The sequence below is a fragment of the Dasypus novemcinctus genome, chromosome 10, assembly GCF_030445035.2.
Source record: "Dasypus novemcinctus isolate mDasNov1 chromosome 10, mDasNov1.1.hap2, whole genome shotgun sequence".
Taxonomy (NCBI): Eukaryota; Metazoa; Chordata; class Mammalia; order Cingulata; family Dasypodidae; genus Dasypus; species Dasypus novemcinctus.
Window position 1 is genome coordinate 128,277,216 of NC_080682.1, and position 26,731 is coordinate 128,303,946.

Genomic DNA, 26,731 nt, shown 5'->3' on the forward strand with positions numbered 1-26,731 from the left:
AGCAACATGGAGGTTCTCAGGAGGTAACTCTTAGTCACCCTGCAGCACTAGGCCTTGTTCTTATTTCAGGTACACAGGCTCATAAGCATAGTCATTAGTATCAAGGGCTCATTGTTGGACATTCCTTCTTTTTTGCTCTTTGCCTTTGCACTTGGGGGATTGTTGCTGTTCCTTTAGGGACTGTGATAGAGCTCCTCTTGCTAGGAACTCAGCACTCCCTCAGTTGTTTTTAATTGTAACCACTATGAAAATATCCATTTTTATGTACCCTGGATATATGCCCTGGAGAACTCCCTGCCAACCGTGGGTCCCCTGTCAATACCATCCCACACCAGTATTCCTCCCCTGCCATTGTTAACCTTTCTGTGATCTAAAATTTCTTTAAAAATGAAGTCCTAATATTGCCAGTTTCCATTAACAGTAAAATAGAATATAGTGATGAGTTTAAAGGTTAGATATAGAATACATATTAATTTAGAAAAATTGAGGTAAAAATAAATTGGGGTATCAAAAATCTAAAAATGCAAAAGCTTTATTTTTGATGTTTTGCCTTCCATCACTGCAATAAGTGTTGCCCTGTATGCAAATTGGCAAGGCAACTTCTTCCACCGAGGGATTACTACCAAAGAGCAGCTGATGATGTAACTAGAAAATGACCTTCAATAAAAGGTCAACTTGGACCAGCAGAATATCTCAGTCTACATATAATACCAGTAGTTAAAAATGCTTTTTAACCTGAATAAAAGGAGGAAATGGAAAGGACAAATGAGTTTATATGGCTATGAGTCTCCAAAAAGAGCAGGGAGATCATCAGAGTGGTTACCCTTATGCACACCTGAGCAGAGTCCCAGAGACAGATAAAGTAGATACAACCCCAGATGTTGGTTCTTCTGAGGGCTACAGGAACCAACAGGTTCTATGATCATGGCAAACGGAGTTCAGTGCCATGTCAGTTGGCCCTACTTTGGAGTTTGTGTGATGGAGCTGGACTCAGATCTGATCTTTGTCCATAAGCCTCTCCTGTTACTTTTACCAGATCTGTAGTTGGTGCTGGGGTTTAATGTATACCCAGGGGACCTGAATCTCTGGACTGACCATGTGATAGCCAGGCCCTGAGCCTCAACAGACTTCCAACTCCTACACTCTGGTTTATTGGACTTACCTCACTCAGCTAACATGGAGGTGAAGAAGGTCAACCACCACACCAGGGAGCCAAAAGTGCCTACAACTGAAAGCAGGAGGACTGCATCCAGCATCCATGTGGAATCTATGCTACCTCTTGATATAGATGTGGAGGGGACACAACAATTCGAAGGTCCACAGGATGGAGGAATAGAGTATGGATTAGAGTGAACTTACTGATATTCTATTCATGAACTATTGTGATTAGTAATTGAAGAAAATGTGGCATTGGTGTGGAGAAAGTGGACATGGTGGCTGCTGGGGACAGGGAGTGGGAGGAAGAGATGTGATGTGGGGGCATTTTCAGGGGTTGGAGTTGTCCGGGGTGGTGCTGCAGGGACAGTTACCAGACATTGTATGTCCTCCCATGGCCCACTGGGTGGATTATGGGAGAGTGTGGGCTATGGTGTGGACTGTTGACCATGAGGTGCAGCACTGCTCAGAGATGTATTCACCAAGTGCAATGAATGTCTCATGATGATGGAGGAGGTTGTTGTTATGGGGGGAGAAATGGAGTGAGGGGGTGGAGGGTATATGGGGACCTCGTATTTTTTTACTGTAACATTAAAAAAATAAATAAAGACAAAAAATGAAGAAAAAATAAATAAATGCAATACCTACCAAAATCTCTGCAATCTTTTTTTTTTTTGGAATGGAAAAAGGTGATCCTCAAATTCATATGGAATAGCAAGGCACCAACTAGCCAAAACAATCTTTCAGAAGTCTCTAACTACATAATAAGCACACACAACCAAGATATCATCCCAAATTATACAACATAACATAAGAAGAACTAGAAAAATCTCATCTGTTCTCCAGGGGGAAAAACAATCAGCCAATACAGTCCCAAATGAACCACAGAAGGAATTATGCGACAAAGCAGTCTCTGCTCAGCGAGAAAGGTAAATCCTCTTGGAATGAAAGAAAAGATAGTTCTCAACAAAGAAACATAAACAGCAACAAAAATCTAAAATTCAAGGACAATTAGCAAGATGGCGGCAGATTAAGGAGTTCCTAGAGTCAGCTCCTGCTACAGGGCACTTAGTAATCACACAGCACTATCTTAAGCACCTGTTTGGGTGCTCCAGGAAGCCAGAAGAGCATCCTGTAACATCCTTGAAAGAATGCCCATCTGTAGAGAAGATTCAGAAGTACAGCACCCCATGCCCTGGAGGCTGGTGCCCATCCTCCACTGGAGGTACAAGCCACCTCGGGAGCTATTCTGCAGCTGGAATAGGAAGCTCCACTTCCCAAAAATGGGGAGGAAAAGGTAGTTGGGCACCAACTTCAGCTACTGATGAGTAAATTCAGAGGGCTACAGTATATAACCCTAAGAACAGCTAAAGTTTGAACCTGACCAAGTCAGAAAGAGGCTGGGAGTTGCCATCTTAACTCCATGTCAGGCACAAGGGGAAGAAGGACAGAATAAAAACCCCAGTGCTGGTAGGGACCAGCACCTTTCCATCCAGATCAGACTGCAGCTCCAGCATAGACCCAGCCTCATCTCCAGCAGGGAGGAAGCTGGGGGACCTGCATTAGCCTCTTTGGGAAATTACCAGCCAAGTTGAGATGGCACTGAATATCCTACTATGGCAGCACAAGCCACCCCAAGAGCTATCCTCTAGTTAGAAATGGAAGCTCCATTTTCCAAAAAAAATAGGGAGGAAGAGAGTTGGCCACTGATTTCAGCTCCTGATTAGTAAGTTCAGCTTGCTAGAGTCTAACCCTAAGAACAGCTAAAGTATGAACCTGTCCAATTGGAAAGAGGCTGGTGGCCACCATTTTAACACCACCCTCAGAATGAGGGGAAGCCAGGCTGACTGAAAATCATGGTGAACATAGGGACCAGTTTCTTTCACCCAGATCAGCCTGCAGTCCTATCCTAGGCTTCAGCCCCACCTCTGGTGGGGAGGAACCTGGTGGGCCCTGCACCAGCCTATCCAGGTAACTGCAGGAACCTTTAGCTGACATGGACTGAATAATCGGAAGTCTACCAGGACAACTGTGGTCATCTTGGACCTGCAATGCATAGATTGCTGCCCACGCCTGCAGCTCCATCCCTGCCCCAGGCAGGGATGAAAGGGGCATGAAGCTTTATCAGTCTCTCTGGGCAGCTACAGTCTAGGTCTGCATGACTTGAATTATTCCACACACCTGTGACTCTGTCCATACCCCTGGCAAAGGAGAAAGTTGAGAGAAGCTTCACAGGTCCCTGGGTAATGAGGGCAGCTTAAGCCTCCACAGCTTAGAGCACCAACTACATCCTTGGCTCCTAATGCACCACCAGCAAAGGAGAAAGGGCAGGAAGCCATAAGTTAAAGAGAAAAACTACACCCAGAATAAATACTCTACTACTCCAGATGCCAAGACACCAACAAAAAATTATAATCCACCCCAAGGAACAGGAAGATATGGTCCAGTTAAAGGAACAAGATAATGTTCCAAATAACAGAAAGGAGTTGAGACAACTAATCATAGAAGTTCAAACAAATCTCCTTAATAAATTCAATGAGATGCTTAAAGAGATTAAGGATATTAAGAAGGAATTGGAGGAGCACAAAGAAGAATTTGAAAGCATACATAGCAAATTAGCAGATCTCAGAATTAAAGGTGCAATCAATGAAATTTTAAAATATTGGAATCACATAAAGCAGATTTGAGGAGACAGAAGAAAGGACTGGTAAGCAGGAAGAAATGGTCTCTGAAAGAGAACACACAAAAGAACAGATGAGGAATGGAAATAATTGAACAAGGAATCAGGGAACTAAATGATAGCAAAAGATGTGCAAACATACATGTCATGATGACCCAGAAGAGAAAAGAAAGGAAAAGGGGCAGAAGGAATATTTGAAGAAATAATGGTAGAAAATTTCCCAACCCTATTGAAGGACATAGATATCCATGTCCGAGAAGCACAATGTATTCCCATCCAAAAAAATCTGAATCAACCAATCTGAGACACATACTAACCAGAATATCTGATGCCAAAGACAAAGAGAATTCTGAGACCAACAAGAGAAAAGCAATGCATAATACAAGGGATATCCAATAAAATTAAGTGCTGATTTCTCTTCAGAAACCAGGAAGGCAATAAAACAGTGGCCTGATATATTTAAGTTACAAAAGAAAAACTTCCAGCCAAGGATCTTATATCCAGCAAGACTGTCTTTCAAAACTGAGGGTGAGATTAGAATATTCATAGATAAACAGAAATGAGAGAATTTCTAACCAAGAGACAAGATTTTCAAGACATACTAAAGGGTATGCTAGACCCTGACAAGAAAAGACAGGAGAGAGAGGCCTGGAAGAGAGTCTAGAAATGAAGATTATATCAATAAAAGTAACTAAAAGAGGAAAAGAATGGTGAAAATGAAATATGGCAAATAAAACTCAAAAAGTCAAGAAAAAACTTAACCAATGATGTTAGGCACTTGTATTCATAAAACTGCAACTCAATGTTAAAAAAAATAAAAAAAAGTTCTAAATAACTGGGAGAATATTCCATGCTCATGCATTGGAAGACTAAATATCATTAAGATGTCAATTCTACTTAAATTGACATACAGATTCAATGCAAGCCTGATGAAAATTCCACCAGAATTTTTTTAAATTGAAAACACAATTATCAAATTTATTTGGAAGTGTAAGGGATCCTGAATAGCCAGAAACATCTTAGAAAGGAAAAATGAACTCTGACCTCCAGACTTTAAATCATATTTCCTAGCTATAGTGTTTTACAAAAAGCATGGTACTGCCATAAAGACAGACACATAAACCAATGGAATCAATTTGACAGTTCAGAAACAGACCCTCACATGTATGGTCAAGCCATTTTTTACTAGCTTGTCAATCCCAAACAGCTCAGGCAGAATAGTCCATTAAACAAATGCTGCTGAAAGAACTGGATATCCATAGCCAAAAGAAGGAAAGAGTACCGCTATCTCACACCTTATCCAAAAATTAACTCAAAATGGACCAAAAACCTGAAAATAAAAGCAAGAACCATAAAACTTCTAGAAGAAATGGTAGGAAAGTATCTTCAAGACTTGGTGGTACATGGTGGATTCTTAAAGGAGATAAGAGGAGGATTGAGATGGACTACTGATTGTTAATATACATAGAAGTTTTAATTAGCTTTGTTGTGAAAGTGTGGAAATGTATAAAGTGGATGGTAACACATAGGGTGTAAAAGCTAGTTTATAAATGGAGATGTGGCTGAAAATAGTAGTCTGGATATGAAATGCCAATTGACAGAATGCTAAAGAATAATCTAGGAACTGAATAGTATGGTAAACCAAGAAGTAGATGAGAATTGTGTTTGATGGTACAGATGTAAGAGTGTCCTTCCTTAGCTAAAGCAAATGTACATCACTACTGTAAGGTGGTGGGAATGTGGAGAAGCATGGGAAAAATACAACTGAAGTGACCTATGGACTCTGGTTAGCAGTAATATATTATTGCATCTATGCCAAAGATGTACTGTATTGATAATGGGGCAGTATGGAAAATATGTGCCAAATGTACACTATGGTCATGGTAACAATCAGATGATATTATCTTGTCTGTAACAAATGTTCAGATAGAGGGGTGTTGTTTGGGAATTCTGTACATGTTCATGATTGTGTTATAAATTTACAACTTCTGCCATAAAAATATACTTCAAAAATAATAATAGGGTGGGTTGAGGGAAAAATACACCAAATGTAAGATAAGGACAATAAGATTTTGACAATAATCTTTCATAGTTTGTAAGAAACATCTCACAAAAATGCAAGGTGTTGGTGGAGGGGTGATGTATGGGACCCCTGAATGATCTTACACATGTTTGCTTTCTAACTTCACAATTTTTACCATACTTATTATTTATGATCATATATAAATGATATAAAGATAATAATAGGGTGATTTGTGGGAAAATACTTTGGTTAGTAGTTAATATTGTGACAATGCTCTTTAATTAGTTAAAAAGTTTAATATTCAAGGCATTGGTGATAGGGTGAGGTATGAGAGTCCTGTATGATGTTATATATATTTGTTTTGTAAATTCACAACTATTATTATACACTTAATGTCTATGTATGCTTATGTATGAGTGGTATACTTTAATAAATTTAATAAAATTTTTTAAAAAGCATGGGACACAGAGTCCATCACTCTACTTTCTGAGGAACAGGGCTGGAAGGAAACTAGAGAGTCAGGCAAGCTAAAATTAGATTTCAATTATAAAACAAAGTCTAAAAATTAGGTTTGTTTTTTTTTTTATCATCATTTTACAGATGAGGGATAGGTACAAAGATCTCTAAGTATTTTTCCTGAAGTGACCCACCAAGTACATGTCAGGATCTAATACAGGGAAGTCTGACTTAAGGTAAACCACTGTGGAAATTACTTCACAAGAGTCACAATTCCATCCAACTTGGGCTGCCCTCAAAGCCCATGGTGAGCCTCAACTATCTCCAAGGGCTGCAAATATGATGGTCTGAAACCACCTACCCAGCCAGGAGGGTGATCATAGAGATGATGGAAAGAGACACCATCTCCACTCTTTACACTCTATTAAATAAAGTGAGTGCATGGTGACTGTTTATGTAACCCTATGCTAAGCACAGAGCAGGGAGAGATGAATGTAAACCTTATGGGAGTGATTTACAATCCAGTGAGCAAGAGATAAAGAATCAGCAAATACAACTTGAAGAAGAGTGGTCAGTGGTAGGATAACAGAGCAGGTAAGAAAGATGCTGTGAGTTGATGAAGTTCAACCTGCTGCCCACATAGGATGTCCCAGGTTTGGTTCCTGGTGCCTCCTAAAAACAAACAAGCAAACAAATGAATAAACCAACTCAAGGGATCCTTTGTGGCTCAGTGGTTCAGTGCCAGGTTCCCACATACAAGGTCCCAGGTTCAATGCCCATTCCTGGTACCTCAAAAAAAAAAAAAAAAAGGTTACCTAAGTCAGAGAAGACAAGACTGGAGCTGGGGATCAAAGGAGGAGGAGGAAGCAGCCAAGTGGCAAGGGTCTATTTCCACATCAAGGATATAGCCAGTGGCAAGTGGAGAAGGAAGACAGAGCTTGATCACTGCGTTACCTCCAAGGGAGGTGGGCATGGCAATAAACCCATTAAAAATGTGCAAAGTATTTAAATAGACATTTCTATAAAGAAGATATACAAATGGTAAATAAGCATATGAAAAGATGCTCAAGTCCATTAGCAATTAGGGAAAGGCATATAAAGCATGATGAGCTATCCTTCACACCCATTCAAAAGGCTATTATTTTTAAAACTGGAAAATAGCAAGTGCTGGTAAGGATGCATAGAAATAGGAAACCTCATACACTGTTGGTAGGAATGTAAAATAGTACATTGGCTGTGGAAAACAGCTTGGCAGTAACTCAAAAAGTTAAACTAAAATTACCAAATGAACTGGCAATCCCACTTCTGGATATATATCCAAAAGAATTGAAAGCAAGGATTCAGACAGGTATTTGTATGTCAATGTTCAGAGCACAATAAAGAAAAGGGAGAAGCCAAATAACTACCAGCAGATGAATGGATAAACAAAATGTGGTGAATACACATGATGGAATATTATTCAGCTCTAAGAAAGAACGAAGTCCTGATGCATGCGTCAACATGGATGAACCATCAGGACATTACATTCGGTAAAATAAGACAGACACAAAAGGACAAATATTGTATGATCTCATTGATATGAACTAAGTTAAGAAACAAACTCACATATTTAGAATCTAGAATCTAAGTTACCAAGGGATAGCATGGGGTAGAGAATGGAAAGCTGATACTTAAATTGTGCAGAATTTCTATTTAGGTTGATTGAAAATGTTTGGGAAGGATAGTGGTGATGGCAGGATCTTATTGTGAATTATATGTCTATGAATGTGGTTGAGAGACTTATTTTAAGGTCATGTACGTTACTAGAGGGAATGCTAGAAGCCTAAAGATGGGATGTTTAAGTGAACCTGTTATGGATGATGGACTGAGGTTAACAAATATAAGATTGCTCCTTCATGAATTATAACAAATGGATGACACTATTACACATCATTAATAACAGTAAGGTAGATGGAAAAAACACACCTAATGTAAACTAAGGATTATAGCTATTAGTAATATCTTATATTCTTTCATCAGTCCTCACGAAGCTGACATACTAATGCAAAGAGTCAACAGTAGAAGGATATATGGGAACATTGTATTTTTTACATGAATTTTCTGTAAACCTACAACTTCCATCATTTAAAAAACTGTAGTAATTTAAGAAAGCATTATGCTAAGTGAAACAAACTAGATGCAAAGTACCACATATTCTATGATTTCATTAATATAAACTGTAAAGATAAATTTATAGAGATGAAATTTATAGTGGTTATGTAGGGCTGGGGAATGACAGAGGGATTGAGAGGTGCCTTCTAAGGAATATATGGCTTTCCTTCTAGGAGAGATGAAAATGTCCTAAACTCAACTGAGGTGAGGAATGCACAAATCTGTAATTATACTAAAGTACACTTTGGATAGATTATATGGTATGTAACTATATCTCAATAAAACTGCTTTTAAAACTTGGGGCACACATTGTGGAGGTTCTTGTAGTCCAGTATAATACTCTTGCATATTACTGTAAGCTGGGAAGGCATGCGGGTTTCAGTGAAGAAAAACAAGGACTAAGGCTTGCCTTAGGTTTTAACAGGATCACTTGGGCTGCTAGGTAAGAAGGGACCATAGTAGCAAATAGGTCTAAAGGCAGACTAGTTAGGGAGCTATCACAGTAGTCCAGGCAAGTGATATGGTGGATTAGACAGAGCAGCAGCAGTTAGGGAAACCAGGTGGTCGGGTTTTACACATATTTGAAGTAGCTGTTGCTGGATTACTGTGGGGTAAGAAAGTGACACAATCCCAACTCCAAAAGACAGAGGAATGAGCAAATAGGAGGAATACAACTATGGATTAAGTAGACTATTATCCTAATAATGGAAGAACTTGTAACAGTGATATAAAGACAGTGGACACAAGAGGTTCTGAGGGGAGGGAGAGGGAAGAATAGGTGTAACATGGGGCATTTTTCAAACACTGGAATAATTTTGCATGATACTGCAATAACAGATACAAGTCATTATACATTTTCTCAAAACTTATAAAAATGTGCTGTGCAAAGTGTGAAACATAATGCAAACTATAGACTATGCTTAACAGCAATGCTTCAATATGTGCTCATCCCATGAAACAAATGGACCACACTAATGAAGGATGATGTTCATGGGGAAAAGTGTGTTAGGGGGAGGGAGTAGGATATATGGGAACCCCCTATATTTTTGATGGAACATCTAGGGCAATTAAAGCTCCTTTAAAAATAATGAAAACAAAATGTTTTTTAAATTGTGACATTGAAGCAGAAGTATCAATGGAGTTGTGATGTTAGGCAAGAGAAAGACTGGGGTATCATCAAAACTAGTTGATATTTTAAAACATGGAAACAGATTCTGAAGAGAGAGTATTGAATGAGATCCATAAAAAATAAAAATGATACATGGTTCTTCACCAAATTTTAAAACTACAGATCTGAAAAAAAAGAAACTATAAAGGCAAACTACAGGCAGGGAATAATATTTGTAAACTTTGACTAAGAAAGAACACATAACTAGACTATCTGAAATTGATATCTGGAACAGCTATCTACAATATTGGGAGTGGATGTGGCTCAAGCAGTTGAGCACCTGCTTCCCATGAGAGGTTCTGGGTTGAGATCCAAGTACTTGCTAAAATAAAAACAAAAAACAAGCAAACAAAAAAATTTCAGGGGAGCCCATGTGGCTTGGTGGTAGAAGACTGGCTTCCCACTAATGAGGTCCTAGGTTCAACCCCTGGGCCTAATAACCAAAAAAACCCCAGATATCTAGAATAAATCAAAAGAATTTCCAAAATTCTCAAAATTCAACCATGAAAAAATCCTGGGAAGCGGCTGTGGCTCAATCAGTTGGGCTCCCATCTACCATATGGGAGGCCCTGGGTTCACATCCCAGAACCCACATCCCAGGCACGGTGGAGAGCTGACTCAGCCAGGTCACACAACAAAGAAGGGAGACAAGCAAAAAAACACACAGAAGAGTGTGCAGAGAATGGACACAGCAAGAAAGCTGCAAAGGGGGAGGGGAAATAAAAAAATAAAAAAATAAAACAATCCTATTAGAAAATGGGCACTATATATGAGCAAACATTTCACCATAGGAGATGAATGGATGGGAAATAAGTACAGGAAGAGATGCTGGATATAATTAGCCATTAGGGAAATGCAGACTACACCATTATGATATGTAACTACACACTATTAAAACAACTAAAACATAAGGTGACAATACCAAATGCTGGTGAGAATGCAAAAAAACTGAATCTCTCATACATTGCATAAGGGAATGTAAAATAGTACAGTCACTCTGAAAATTAGCAGTTTCTTATAAAACTAAACATAAACTTATCATATGGCCCAGCAAGTGCACTCCTGCACATTAATGACATATAAATGAAAATATACGCCCAAACTAAAGCCTTAGTTTGTTGTTTGAAAATATCTAATCAAACTGGTAAATCTCTAGCTAGGCTAACCAAACATAAAATAGAGAAGATAAAAATTACTAATACCAGGAATGGAAGAGGGGTCATCACTACTGCTTCCACAGACATTAAAAGGATAATCAAACAAGACTATGAACATCCTTATGTCCAATAATTTGGTAACTTAGATGTAATGACTCAAAAGTTCTTGAAAGATGTAAATTATCAAAACTCACACAAAAATATATCATCAGAATAGCCCTATAACCATTAAAAATTTGAATCATTAATAACATTCCAAAAAACTAAGGACCTGGTTCAGATAGTTCAATAGCAAATTCTACCAAACATTTAAGGAAAAATGAAACCAAATCCCCACAATCTCTTTCAGAAACAGTGCAGAGGGAATACTTCCTAACTCACTAGATGAGGCCAACATTACCCCAATGGCAAAACCAGGAAAAGATATTAAAAGAATGGAAACTACATACCAATATTTCTCATGAACATAAAAACAAAATTTTGTCCCATTGCCTGAGATTGTCCAGCTGACTAGAGGTCTCCTAGAAGGAAAATTCACGTAACAGGACAAATGCCTATAATGGTCCCTTCCCAGAATCTTATTATTGTGTATTTTGTAGGAAAAACACTCATTTTAATAAAAATCAAATGTTGAAAAAGCTACACAATGAAAGGTAAGCCTCCCTCTCATCCAGCCCCTGTTCCCTCAGTTCTACCACTGCCCAGACACCCACTTACCAATTTCACACACCTCCTTGCTGGATAAGCCATCCGGACACAAGTATATATGCCTGTGTCTCATTGCACCCTATGTTTTGCAAGTTTGTTTTTTTTTTAACTTAAGTTATTCAGTCATTAAGTCAACCTTTCTTAAAGAAATGTCCAAAATAGACCTAATAGCCTGACCATGTAACATAAAGTCATATCAGGATACTCTTAGTGAGAGGGGGTGACATGAAAAGGCAGGACAACGGACATAAACCAGGACTGCCCTCAACAAGGGGGAGCACACAGTCATCCTGGAGCTCATCCATCTGTTTAACAGCTCTGTGGAAACCCAGTTCTTGGACTTTCTTTAATTGACAAATCAGTGATCTGGAGTCCCCCAGGTCCACCCAGACGAATGCACCACCTCCCACTCCAGTAGCAGGAGGTCCAGTATTAAAGGATGAGACTCAGCACAGGTCTGCACCCTCCCCACTGCACAGGAGTAACACCTCCCACAAACGCCCCAGGGTACAGAGCTCAAGGCAGCCTAGCACCTGAGGAGTCACAGCCATCACCAAAGGCCAGGCTGAAGGAGTCTGGACACCATCTGCCAAGGTCTGCAGCCTGGAGCTGAGCATCATGGCAGGGAGTGGTGGGGCAGCTTCCAGCACTGCCCACATGCAGGCCCCACCCAGACCTCAGGGCCCACCCGAGGCCTCCAGACTGGGGATGGCCCCACCCACTTCCTGCTTCAGGCACCCAGGGTTCAGCTAGTGGATCATCGGAACCATTCCTCAACTTTTGACTGTTTTTCTTTAATCTTTAACATTCTCCATTTAATTTTTCAGCCCTTTCAGCTTTTCACTCTTTCTATCTACTTAAGCATTATCTTGTCACCCTATTTTTTAGAGATTATACTTCAATTTTGAACTGTATTTCCGTTTTTCTTATTTCTTCTCATTCACTTTTTGAGTTTTTTAAATTTATGATATCTTACCATGTATTATTTCATTTTCTTAATGCCTGTTCTCTACTTTCCAGAAATATATTTCAGTACATAATATAGATCATGACAAAGAACTTTCATTCATTTGTTGTGGATTACTCTGCACCTACTCCTTTTCTCCCTATATTACTTTGATACTTGAAAATAATGTTTTTTCTCTTGCTTTTCATATGATTAAATAAACTTTATAGACAGAAGTGAGACTGAAAATAGCTTTCTAACAATACAGCTCTGTTTCTCTTTCTACATGTTTTATGAAATATTTTAAAGTATGGAAGCTTTCTTCCTGATATTTTCACATTCTATACTTCCACCACTCTTCCAAGAAGGGTATTCACTCAGTTCATTACCTCTACTACACCTTTTCTTGTCTATTTTCTTTCTCCATCTGACTACTGAATGTTCCTTTTACATCTACTCCTCTCTTGAGAAACATTACCATGTTGCCAAAATCTAGTCATTCTCTATATGTCTATAGATTTCCAAAATCAATGATCTATAAAAGTTATATATATTCAAAAACAATACATATGACATTTCAATAAGTTATGCTATATTTCATTTCTGAATTATCTTGTTTTTGTATATTTAATGCATTGTATTCCTACAATCATTAGATTTTAGTTTCTTATACTTTACAACTACAGTTATTTTCTATTTAGTTTTAAATCAATCTATTTTCATACATATTTGGTGTTGGCAATCATGGTTCATATTCAGCAAATTTAGAAAATTTTTATTGTTTAGATTCATAATCAAATAGGTTCAGCATCATTTCTATCTGGACTACAATATTAGCAACATATGGCTTGATACCTATCATCAGACACACACATGGTCCTCAAGGATTCTGGCTAATACTTGTTCTTACTCCAATTAAAATACTATTTTATAAATAACCTGTAGAAAGAAAAATTCATTTAATAGGGTTTATTGAATTTTTAAAATTTAAGAACACATCAAAATAGTTCAGGCATAGTCTATCATGATATTATTAAATCTTGAACATATGGATATTAGCAAGAATTAAGTTCTTCAAACCACAAAAATGTAGGTATTCTACAAATTCTCACATTCCAGGATTTCAGAAATGCACCCACAGGATGCCTATAATCTGGGGACGTTCTGCTGCTCACTACGTGGATGGTCATTTGTGGAAGTCATTCTACTCTGTTCACAGCTGCATTTAAAAAATCCACAGGTAACATCACACTCAATAGTGAAAATACTTAAAATCCTTCCCAGCAGTTCATGAACAAGACAAGTTAACTCACTTTCATCACTGATTTTCAACACTATACTAGAAGTTCGAGCCAGAGCAATTGGATAAGAAAAAGAAATAAAGTCATCCATATTGGAATGGAAGAAGGAAAGTTATCCCTATAGATGACATACTCCTTTAAATACATAATTCCAAAGAAGCCACAACAACACTAATGCAACAATAAAGGCATTAAGCAAACTTGCATCATAGGAGATAAATGCACAAAGTCAATTTTATTTATACAACAAAAAAATTAGTCCACTCAATATCAGCTGCTAACAAATAAAATAGCTAAAATAAATTTAATGAAAGGATAAAACACATGAACACTAGCAAACATAACTGAATGATACTAAACAAGACTTAAACATATGGCAAGACATCTATTGTCCAATGATGATAAGACTGTATTGTTCTAATATCAATACTACCCACAGGGAACTACAAATTCAATATAACAGTTATAAAAATCCCAGCAGCTATTTTTGCTTACAGAAATGGAAAAACCAATTCTCCAATTTAAATGGCTTCAATAAGTGTCTTTAATAGAGAAAACAATCATCTTTCTCCCTTGTGAGACTGGGGTAGACTAATTTATATAACATGAGGAGGGCTTTCATTGAGATCTGGATGACTTGGGTAGGAATATGTGGGATTCTCTGAGGGATATTGGGGTTTGGAGAAATTTGAGTCATAATTCTCCCTGTTAATGGAGGGCAATATTTCCCTGTAAATCTCATGGGGATGCAGAGGCCAGGATGTGGAATATCTCTGAGTATGGAGCTGTTTCTCCATTGGTGTATTTTCATTCAGGCTGGGTGTAGTTTTTGGTTCTCAGAAGGAAGCAGAGGTCTCTGAAAACACAATAACTGACCAAGTCCCCTCCTCTTTATCCCTTAAATCACAGGATATGCAGTGAGTTAAGCATGAGCAAGGGTATGAAAATTCACTCAACATCACTAGTGACCAGTAAAATTAATAAGAAAACTAGGTCTCACTGCTACATCTTTTGTAGTGCACATGATCTGGATGAGGAAGGACTGAAAATAGGAAGGTACACACTCCAGGCTGCTGAGGGAGTTGTTTAGATCTTTAGTCAAGGAAACACCTGTTGACCACCTCTAGAGAAGTTCTCATGTCATTCTATTTTTCAACTCCAAAATTTGTTTCCACTAAATGTATACTTTCTAGCCCTTTGTTGATATTCTCTACTTGGGGAGACATCATTCTCATGTTTTCCTTTCACTCACTGAGCAGATTAAAAATCTGTAGATGCACTAATCTGGAAAATGGTGTCAATGGAAGTGGGCACTGCTCATCTCTTTTGAAAAAAAATGGCAGAGAGGGGCAGGAGCCTAACTTGAGTGAGCTGTTTTGGGAATCCAAGGAGCAGGAGGCAGCAGGCATCATTCAGGAGGGAGCTGGGCAAAGAGATAAAGAGCCCAAGGCAAAACAATGAGGTGCTAACCCCTGTGGTTGGAAAAGGTGGTGGGCAAGCCCCACCCTCAAGGCAAATAGCCTCCATGGACCCCCTGGTTCTCAAAGGCCAGCTGAGGGGGAGGGAGCATTCCCTGGAGGAAGGGGGTCTGGTGCAGGGTGGAGAGTGGTTTCCCTTCTGTGGGTTTGGAAACCTCAGCCCCCTTTGAATCTCCAGGAGGACACCAGCCAGCACTGGGGTGGCCCTGGGGAGAGCATAGAGGGAATCTGCTCAGGCAGGCTGTCACACCCAGCCACCCTGGGAGAGAGGAACTTGATCAAGGAGGGGCAGGGACGGGCACTCAACTAGCCCAGCCCCTGAAAGCTGTTAGAAAGTCCAACTCTGAAGGGAAACAGGGCCCGGAAGAGCCAGACAAGCTTCCAAAAGCCTGTTTAGCTCATAGAGCTGCTGTAGCACAAGAGGGAAGCCCCTGCCTTGCATGTGGGTGCCTGGTTGGAGCCCTGGTACCTCCTGGTGAAGGGATCCAGAGAGAGGAGGCACACTGCGAGTACCTCATGATAAGGACATAAGGCTGAGATTCTATTGTTTCTTTAATGGTTTCTTGGATTTTTTTCCCTTTTTCCTTTATTTTACTTGGTAAAACTGGATGCATCACCTGTGGAAGGCAGGCTGTAGGTGACTGATGAACACCAGCAGCCTGTGAGGTCTCTGGGGGCCTAAGAGGGAAGGCTGCTCTTCTGGGGTGGCTTCATTGTTACTCTTTTGTTTTCTCTGTTCTTTTCCCTTTCTTTGTTCCTTTTTTAAAACTCATTTTTCGACCTATTTTATTTCTATTCCTTTTGTTTTTCTGCCTTCTGTTGCTTTTCTTTCATTCTACCAGTTCCTCTTTGGTCTTAATTTTTTCTCTCTTTCCTTTTTCTTTCCTTCTACTTTCTTCTGATATGCTTGGCATTTTAATTCATTCTATTTTTTTTTTCTATTTTCATTCTTGTTTAATTTTTTCTATTCCAACTCTTTTTATTCTTATTCCTTTGTATTTTTTATGGTTTTTTACTTATATTCCTTAGTTTCCTAGCTCTTATGCAGTTCCTCTTTACCTTTTTTGCATTATTATTACTATTCTTCTTCTTCTCTTATCTCTTTCCTTTCCTATGGGCTAGCATTTTTTTCAAGGGAACAGAGACAACTGGGAGGATATTCTAGAGGACCAAATATCAAAAAACTTTTTTTAAAGATTCATTTTTTATTTCTCTCCCCTTCCCCTCCCCCCAGTTGTCTGCTCTCTGTGTCCATTTGCTGTGTGTTCTTCTGTGTCCCCTCCTGTCCTTATCAGTGTCACCTGGAATCTGTTTCTTTTTTATTCATCATCTTGTTGTGTCAGCTCTCCATGTGTACAGTACCATTCTTGGGCAGGTGCACTTTCTTTCAAGCTGGGCAGCTCTCCTTATGGGGCACATTCCCTGCACATGGGGCTCCCCTACTTAGGGGACACCCCAGCATGGCATGGCAATCCCTGCACTGCACTGCACATGGGGCAAGAAGGCCTGGGGTTTGAACTGTGGACCTCCCATGCAGTAGGTGGATGCCCTATTCATTGGGCCAAACCTGCTTCCCCCCAAAAAACAACCTTGAGGACTGCCAGGAAAAGTGATGAAGAAGGTAGGTAGAGACAGACACACCTATGGGAGAAAAATAAATTTAAAAATCTTAAAAAAAAAAAGACACTGGGAGAACATACTGAAGAAATTGAAAACATACATACATAAAAAGATAATGGATATGATGTTAATTAATGCCACAATGCAGGAAATCAAAAATACACTGAAACCACAAAACAGCAGATGTGAACAGACAGAGGAAAGAATCAGTGAGGAGGAAGGCAGTACATGTGAAATCAGATAGCAAAACAGAAGGATGAAAAGACAGAAAAAAAACCAGCAGGGACCTAAGGATTTGAATCGCAGAAACATATGCACTGTAGGCATCCCAGAGGGAAAAGAGAAGGAAAAGTGGACAGAAGTAGTGCTGGAGGAAATGATGGCTGATAACTTGCCAACCCTACTGAGGGAGAGGGATGTACATGTCCAGGAAGTAAAGCACAACCCAAAAAGTATAAATCCCAACAGCTCTATCCAAGACATATACTTGTCAAATTGTTCAATGCTCAGGACAAAGAGAGAATACTGAAAGTAGCAAGAGAAAAGAGAGCCATCACATACAAGGGTAGCTCAAAAAGATTAAGTGCTGATTTCCCATCTGAAACCATACAGGCAAGAAGACAGTGGCATGACAGTTAAGGTGCTAAAAGAAAAAACTTCCTGCCAAAAATTCTCTATCCAGCATATCTGGCATTCAAAAAATGAAGGAGACAGCAATATATTAACAAATAAAGAGAAATTAACAGCATTTGTCAATAAGAAACCTGACATTCAAGAAATACTAAAAGGAGGGAAGCAGACTTGGTCCAGTGGATAGGGCATCCGCCTACCACATGGGAGGTCCACAGTTCAAACCCTGGGCCTCCTTGACCCATGTGAAGCTGGCCCACATGCAGTGCTGATGCATGCAAGGAGTGCCATGCCACACAGGGGTGCCCCCCGCATAGGGAAGCCCTAGGCACAAGAAGTGTGCCCCATAAGGAGAGCCACCCAGTACGAAAGAAAGTGCAGTCTGCCCAGGAATGGCACCACACACATAGAGAGCTGACACGACAAGATGATGCAATGAAAAGAAACACAGATTCCCATGCCACTGACAACAACAGAACTGGACAAAGAACACGCAGCAAATGGACACAGAGAGCAGACTACAGGGTGGTTGGGGGGAAAGGGTAGATAAATAAAATAAAAAAAATATTTTTAAAAAACTAAGGGGAGTTCTTTAGGATGAAAGGAAAAAAAGTGGAGGAGGGTGTAAGAATAAAAAGATAAGATGAGAAATAAAAACAACATATGGCATATATAAGTCTAAAAAAATGTGGCTAATATAAATAATTCCGACAGTAATAACATTTAATGTTAAAGTCTTAAACTCTTCAGTCAAGACACACAGATTGGCAGAATGGATAAGGAAATATGAACCATCCATATGCTGCCTAAAATAAACTCATCAAGGACCCAGGGATGCAAGGAGACAGAAAGTGAATGAATGGAAAACAAATGTACATGCAAACAATAATCAGAAGAAGGTGAGAGTAGCTATAGAAAAACCATACAAAATACACTTTACATGCAAAACTATTATAAGAGACAAAAAAATGACACTATATATTAAAAAAAAAAGAGAGAAATCTATCAAGAAGAAAGAACAATCAAAAACATTTATGCTCCAAACCTGGGAACCTCAAAATACATGAGACAAACAAGGGAAATAACTAAGTGGGGAAATACATGCCTCTACAATTACTCTGGGGAACTTTAACACACCATTATTACCATTAGGCAGAACATCTCAATGAGAATCAATAAAGAAGCAATGACCCTAAAAATACATTAGAGGATCTGGACCTAATTGACATACACATAACATTACACTCAAATACTGTGCCATATACAATCTTTCTGAGAGCACATGGATCATTCTCCAGGATAGACCATATGCTAGGCCACAGAAGAGCGCTCAATAAATTCAGAAAGATTTAAATTACACAAAGTAACTTATCTGACCACAATGGACTGAAGCTGGAAATCAGCAAGGGGCAGAGAAGCAGATTAGGCACAAAGACATGGAAGTTAAACAATACACTCTTAGACAATCAGTGGTTCAAAGAGAAAATTGCAAAGAAATCAGTAACTACCTTGAAATGAATGAAATAACACAACATAGTATAACCTATAGGATGCAGCAAAAACTGTACTGAGAAGAAAATTCATAGCCATAAGTGCTGATATTAAAAAGAAGTGCTAAAATCAAAGACCTAACTGCACACCTGGAGAAACTAGAAACGAAACAAGCTAACCCCAAAGGAATTACAATGGAGGACATAACAAAGATTAATGCAGAACTAAATGAAATTGAAAATAAGAAAGGACTACAAAAAATAAAACCAAAACCTGGTTCTTAGAGATCAATAAAATTGACAAAGCCGTAGCTACAATAACAAAGAAAACAAAAGAAGATGCAAATACATAAAATAAGAAATGAGGAAAAGGAAATCACCACTGGCCCCACAGAAACAAAGTGTATCATAAGAGGATACTTTGAAAAATTATATGCCAAAAAGAATAATTTAGAGGAAATGAGCAAATTCCTAGAAACACACAAGTAGTCTACACTGGTGAAAAAAGAAAAATGAACTCAACAGACCAATCACAGGTAAAGAGATAGAATCAGTCATCAAAAACCTCGGAACTAAGAAGAGCCCAGGACCTGACAGTTTCACATGTGAATTCTACCAAACATTCCAGAAAGAACTAACACCAATCCTGCTTAAACTCTTTAAAAAAATAGAAGTAGAAGGAACATCATCTACCTCAGTCTAGGATGCCAACATTACTCTAATACCAAACCCAAACAAAGATGCTACAAGAAAGGAAAACTACAGACCAATCTCTAATGAACCAGATGCTAAAATCTTCAACAAAATACTTGCTAATCATATTCAACAACACATCAAGCAAATTACATACCATGACTAAATAGCTTTCATCCTGGGTATGCAAGGATCATTAAACATGAGAAAATCAATAAAATACACCACCTGAAGAGACCAAAGGAAAAAAAACCACATGATCATCTCTACAGATGCAGGAAAAGCATTTGACAAAACACACCCTTTCCTGATTAAAACACTCCAAAAGACAGGAATAGAAGGAAACTTCCTCAACATAATATAAGGTATTTATGAAAAACCCACAGCTAAATCATAGACAATGGTGAAATCCTAAAAGCTTTCCATCTAAGATTGGACACAAGAGAAGGATGTCACTGCTCTTATTTAGCATTGTGTTACAAGTACTTGCATGAGCACTGAGGTCAGAAAAAGCTGTAAAACGCATCAAAATTGGAAAGGAAGAAGTAAAAGTTTCACTATTTACAGACAACATGATCCTATACATAGAAAGTCCTCAGAAACAAAGCTTCTAGAACTTATGCGTTCAGAAAAGTCAAAGGTTATAAGAACAATAGGAAAAAATAAGTAGCATTCCTCTACACCAATAACAAGCAATCTGATGAGGGAATCAAGAAAAAAATGCCATTTACAATAGAAACTAAAAAATCAAAATACCTAGGAATAATTTAAAGAACTAAATGACTTATACGCAGACAACTACAAAGAACTGTTAAAGGAAATCAAAGAAGACTTAAATAAATGGAAGAATATTCCCTGCTCATAGATAAGAAGACTAAATATCATTGAGATGTCTATTCTACCCAAACTAATCTACAGATTTAATGCAATCCCAATAAAAATCAACACAGCATTTTTTTAATGAATTGGAAAGACTTACAATGAAATTTATTTGGAAGGGCAAGAGTCCCTGAATATTCAAAGACATATTGACAAAGTACAATGAAATTGGAGGAATCACACTACCTGACTTTAAAGCATATTACAAAACTACAGTGGTCAAAACTGCATGGTACTGGCACAAGAACAGACTTAATAACTAATGGAACAGAACTGAGAGTTCTGATTAGATCATGGCATATACAGTCATTTGATCCTCAGCAAAGCCAACAAGCCCACTCAACTGGGAGAGAATGGCCTCTTCAACAAACGGTGCTTTGAGACTGGATATGAATATCCAAAAGAATATCCATCTCACACCTTATACAAAAACTAACTACAGATGGATCAAAGATTTAATTATAAGAGCCAAGACCATAAAGACCTCGGAAGGTAAGTAGGGAAGCTTCTATCAGACCTTGTAATAGGAAATGTCTTCATGAACTTCAAATCCAAAGGATGAGAAACAAAAGAAAAAAAATAGATAAATGGGACCTCCTCAAAATTAAAACCATTCACACCTGAAAGGAGTTTGTGACAAAAGTGAAAAGACAGCCTCAACAATGGTAGAGAGTGTTTGGTAACAAAATACCTGATAGGGGCCTAAATCCTATACTTCAAAAATAAAAAGACAAACAACCCATTTAAAAAATGGGCAAGTGATTTGAACAGACACTTCTCCAAAGAAGCAATACAAAAGGCTAAAAAGCATATGAAAAGATGCTCAACATCACTACTAGGGAAATGCAAATCAAAACTACAATGAGATACCATCTTACTTCCATTACACTGGTGGACATTAAAAAAATCAGAGGACTAAGGTGTTGGAGAGGATGTGGAGTACTGCTGGTGGGAATGGAGAATGGCCCAGCCATTGTGGATGAGTTTGGGATTTCCTCAAAAAACTAACTGTAGTTCTGTCATAAGACCCATCAATTCCACTGCTGGGTATATACCCAGAAGAACTGAAAACAAAGACAAGAACCGATTATGCACAACAATGTTCATAGCAGCATTATTCACTATTGCCAAAACTGTAATCAACATAAGTGTCCATTAAGAGATGAATGGATAATCAAAATATAGTCTATACATACAATGGAATATTATTCAACTGTAAGAAGGAATACAGTAGAACACATGGGATAACATGAATCTATCTGAAGGGCCTAATGTTGAGTGAAGGAAGCCAGGCATTGAAGGACAAATATTACATGACCTCTTCGATAAGAATTAAGCTAAGTGAGCCAACTCAGGGAGCTAGAGTCTAGAAGATAGGTTTACAGGAAATAGAAAGGGATAGAAGGTTGTGACCCAATGCCCATAGGGGTGAAATCTATAAGGTGTGAGTAGTTGTGCAGTGAAGGGATATGACAAGGGTGTAGGGATACTATTGGGTTGGGTGGTGCAAGTTTGACAGGGAGCTAGGTAGGGAGGATGGCTTGGTTGGTCCATGGAAAGGGAGGAAGGGTTGGGGAAGGTAGCAGGTGAACACTGGGGATTGGCAGGTATGTGGTTGAAACTACAATGCTAAGAAATTTGTTTTGGCAATATGAAAAGGAAGGGCTACTGGTTTAGGGTGTTGAAGGGAGGTATATTTGGGACAGGGCACACCTGGGGCAGTCTTCTAGAGAAAGTGCAAGTGATGATGTTGTCATAGTATGTTGGATCAGTGGAGGGAGACCCAAATAATGAGTGGAAAGGAGTTGAACTTCCAGACAGGGGAGCCTTGATATGTTCTCAAACACAGGGGAGGGTGTCTCTGGAGAGTATGGGTGGTTCCTAATAAGGGAGGACAGACTACTGTGTCAAGCCATCAGCACTGTTGCAAGAATTATGAATCTTGTCCTTCAAGGAGTGAAGTCTGGTGGTCACAGTGGGCCCTGAGGGGAGGGAGAGGGAGGAAAAGGATCAATGGAAGAGTAGGTATTAAGGTGGCAAAGGAAGTGTTCTGTATGATCTTGCAATGACAGATATAGGGCATGTTAAATTTCATCAGAAATGTATAAAAGTATCTGGTCTAAAATGTAAACCATACTAGAAACCACTGACCATAGTTTGCAGCTATGTTTTAATATTTGTACATCAGTTGTAACAAATGTACCATCACATGTAAAAAAGTTCTTAACAAGGGAAGGGGAAAAAGGGGAGGATGTTGGGTATATATGGGGTCCCATATATTCTATATGTGACTTTACTGTGACCTAAAACTTCTTTGAAGACAAAATGAAAAAGGTATAATACTGGGGAAGTAATGGAAGAAAATGTAACTGTACATATAGGACAACATATATTATGGTGATGAAAGGCAAAACAATTTTTTAAATTTTCTAATTTTTAATTTTTTAAATACCCCTTTTTAACCTTATTTTAGTTTTAGTTTTCTTAAATTATTATGTATTTTATTTATGTTTAAATCTTTCATTATGACTTCATTTTCCTATTAAGTGAATTTGAAAATATTCTTGGCTTCATTTTTTTTTGTTTGTTTTTAATTTTTTTAATTGATTTTGTAAAAATATTACATTACAAAAAAATATATGAGGACCCCTTCAACCCCCCCAGCAACACTCATTCCCATCATCATGACACATCCTTTGCATTTGGTAAGTATGTCTCTGGGCACCTCTGCACCTCATGGTCAATGGTCCACATCATGGCCCATACTCTCCCCCATTCCATCCAGTGGGCCCTGTGAGGATTTATAATGTCTGGTGATTGCCCCTGAAGCACCATCCAGGGCATTGTTTTTGAAGAAGTTTTAGATCACAGAAGGGTTACAACTATGGTAGGGGAGGACCATTGGTGTGTGGTATCTGTAATGGGGGAACATGGGAAGAAGCTCACCTGGGGATATATACAAGGTATATAAATATGTTCAAATGTTCATGGGACATTGCCACAGTGGGTAGAGAATAACATAACAACTGAAATAATATTGAAGTCCTATCCTTGGGAACTCTGCCACATTCTCTAATACTATAGCAACAATCCCCCAAGGAGCAATGACTAGTGAAAAAGGATGGTCCATTGATATATCCTTGAGATTGATGACTATGCTTATGTGCTTTTTGCTCTTAAATTTGCAACTTAGCCTAGTGATGTAGGATACCTAAGAGTTACTTCCTGAGGGCCTCCATGTTACTCAAGTGTGGCCTCTCTCTAAGCGAAACAGCATATAAATGCATTACCTTCTCCCCCAATGTGGGACATGACTCCCAGGAATGAGCCTCCCTGACACTGAGGGATTACTATCAAGCATCAGCTGATGATGCAACTGGAAAAGACATTGAACTAAAGGGGGAAAAGGTAAAGATACATGAGTTGATATGGCTAAGAGACTTCAAAGTAAGCCAGGAGGCCATCAGAGAACTACACTTATAAATGTCTCTGCAGAATGTCATAGACTGCCAAAGCAGATGCTACCATGAATAGTGGAACACCTGAGGGATTCAGAGACACCCAGCTCATATGGTCAGGGCAGATAGCTCCAGAGATTGGTGCCTGGCCACTGGGTCCTCTTTTGGAGTTTGTGCTCCCGAGTGTGACAGAGTTGGACTCAAATGTGACTTCTCTACACATGCCTCATCTATCTCTTTTATTTGAACCTATAGTTGATGCTGGAATTGGTAGGTATACATCCAAAAGACTTGAATCTCTGGACAGTTCATGTGTCAGCTGGGCCCTGAGCCTCAGTGGAGGTGTAATGAATAATAAACACATGAGCCATCCATATGCTGCTTACAAGAGACCCATCTTTGACTCATGGATATAAACCAGCTATAAGTAAAAGGTTGGAAAAAGATACTCCATGCAAATAGTAACCAAAAAAGAGCAGGGACAGCTATACTATTATTGGACAAAACAGACTTGAAGTGAAAAAAAGTTATGAGTCACAGAAGGCCATTATATATTAATAAAAAGGACAACCCACCAGGAAGATATATTAATGCACCTAACCAGGGTGCCCCAAAATACATAAGACAAACTCTGTCAAAACTGAAGGGAGAAACAGGCATCTCTACAATAATCACTGGAGGCTCTAATATACCACTCACATCATGAGGCAGAACAACTGGACAGAAGATCAACAAGGAAACAGAGAACTTAAAGAATAATAAATGAGTCAGACCTAACAGACACACAGAATGCTGCATCCAAATGCAGCAGGTTATACATTCTTCTCACGTGCCCATGGATCCTTCACCAGGATACACTACATGTAGGGCACACTGCAGGTCTCAGTACATATGAAAAGACTGAAGTTATACAAAGAACCTTCTTAGATCATAATGGAACGAAATTGGAAATCAAGAATAGACAGGAAAAAAGTAACTTTGCAACTGTGTGGAGCCTAAACAACATACTCTTAAATGATCAGTGGATCAAAGAAGAAATTGCAAGTGAAATCAGTAAATGTATTGAGACAAATGAAAATGAGAACACAAATTACCAAAACTTATGGGATACAGCAAAGCCAGTCTTGAGGGGGAAATTTAAAGCCCTAAACACCTATATTAAAAAAGTAGAAAGAGCTAAACTCAAAGACTTAACTGAACACCTAGAGAAATTGGAGAAAGAACAGCAAACCAATCCTCAAAGCAAGCAGAAGGAAAGAAATAATAAAGATTAGAGCAGAAATAAATGAAATTGAGAACAACAACAAAGAGAAAATAGAGAAAATCAAAACCAAAAGCTGGTTCTTTGAGAAGATCTGTAAAATTGACAAATTGCTAGCAATATTACCAAAGGAGAAAAATAGGCAAATAAATACAATCAGAAATGAAAGGAGGAAAGTAATGACTGACCCCACAGAAATAAAAAGAATCAAAAGACAATACTATGAGAAACTGTATGCCAACAATGACAACCTAGAAATGGGCAAATTCCTAGAAAGGCACAACCAACCTACACTGACACTACAAGAAATACAAGAATTAACAAACCAACCACGTTTAAAGAGACTGAATCCATCACCAAACACCTCCCAACAAGGAAAAGCTCAGGACCAGATGACTTCAGAGATGAATTCTACCAAGCATTTCAAAAAGAATTAACAACAATCCTTTTTAAACTCTTCCAACATGATGAAGAGGAGGGAAAATTACCCCACTCTTTTTATGAAGCCAATATCACCCTAACACCAAAGACAGATAAAGACACTACAAGGAAAGAAAAGTACAGACTCATCTCTTCAATGAACACAGAGATGCAAAAACTCTCAACAAAATATTGACAAATTGAATCCAGCAGCAGTCTTATCAAAGACTTACACATCATGACCAAGGGGGATTTGTTGCTGGTATGGAAGGCTAGCTCAACATAAAAAAAAAAACCATCAACATAATACACCACATTAAAAAAAATTGTAGGGAAAAAACACATGATGATCACAATAGACACAGAAAAGGTATTTGACAGAATCCAGCATTCTTTCTTGGTAAAAAACACTTCAAAAGGTATGAATAGAAGGAAAATGCCACAATATGATAAAAGGCATATATGAAAAACCCACAGCCAACATGGTACTCAGTGGGGAAAGGTTGAAAGCTTTCCATCTAAGATCAGGAACAAGACAAGGATGCCTAATATCACCATTGCTATTCAACATCATATTACGAGTCCTAGCTAGAGCAATTAGAGAAGAAAAAAAAAAATTAAAGTCATCCAAAGAGGAAGAGGGTACAATAAAACTTGTACTATTTGCAGACGACATTATCCTTGAGCTAATAAATGAGTTCAGCAAAGTGGCAGAATACAAGATCCACACGCAGAAATCAGTGTTCTTGTACAGTAGTACTGCACAATCTGAGGAGAAATCAGGGGGAAGATTCCATTTACAATAGCAACAAAAAGACTCAATATGTAGGGATCAACTTAGTGAAAGAAGTACAGGACCTATACATGGAAAACTACAAAACAGGGGTACTCTAAGACTAAATCCAACTTAAACTGATTTATAGACTCAATGTAATACCAATCAAAATTCCAACAGCCTACTTGACAGAAATAGAAAAGGCAATTACCAAATTCATTTGGAAGGGAAAATGCACCCAAGTAACCAAAAGCATTCTAAAAAAGAAGAGCAAAGTGGGAA

The 26,731-nt window shown here is 38.6% G+C and overlaps 1 long non-coding RNA gene across 1 annotated transcript in view; it reads right to left on the reverse strand.

The window, feature by feature from the left end:
* LOC131280126 (uncharacterized) overlaps positions 1-26,731 on the reverse strand; it is a 141,536-nt gene that overhangs the window by 113,497 nt on the left and 1,308 nt on the right. The gene's annotated exons all lie outside the window — the stretch shown is intronic.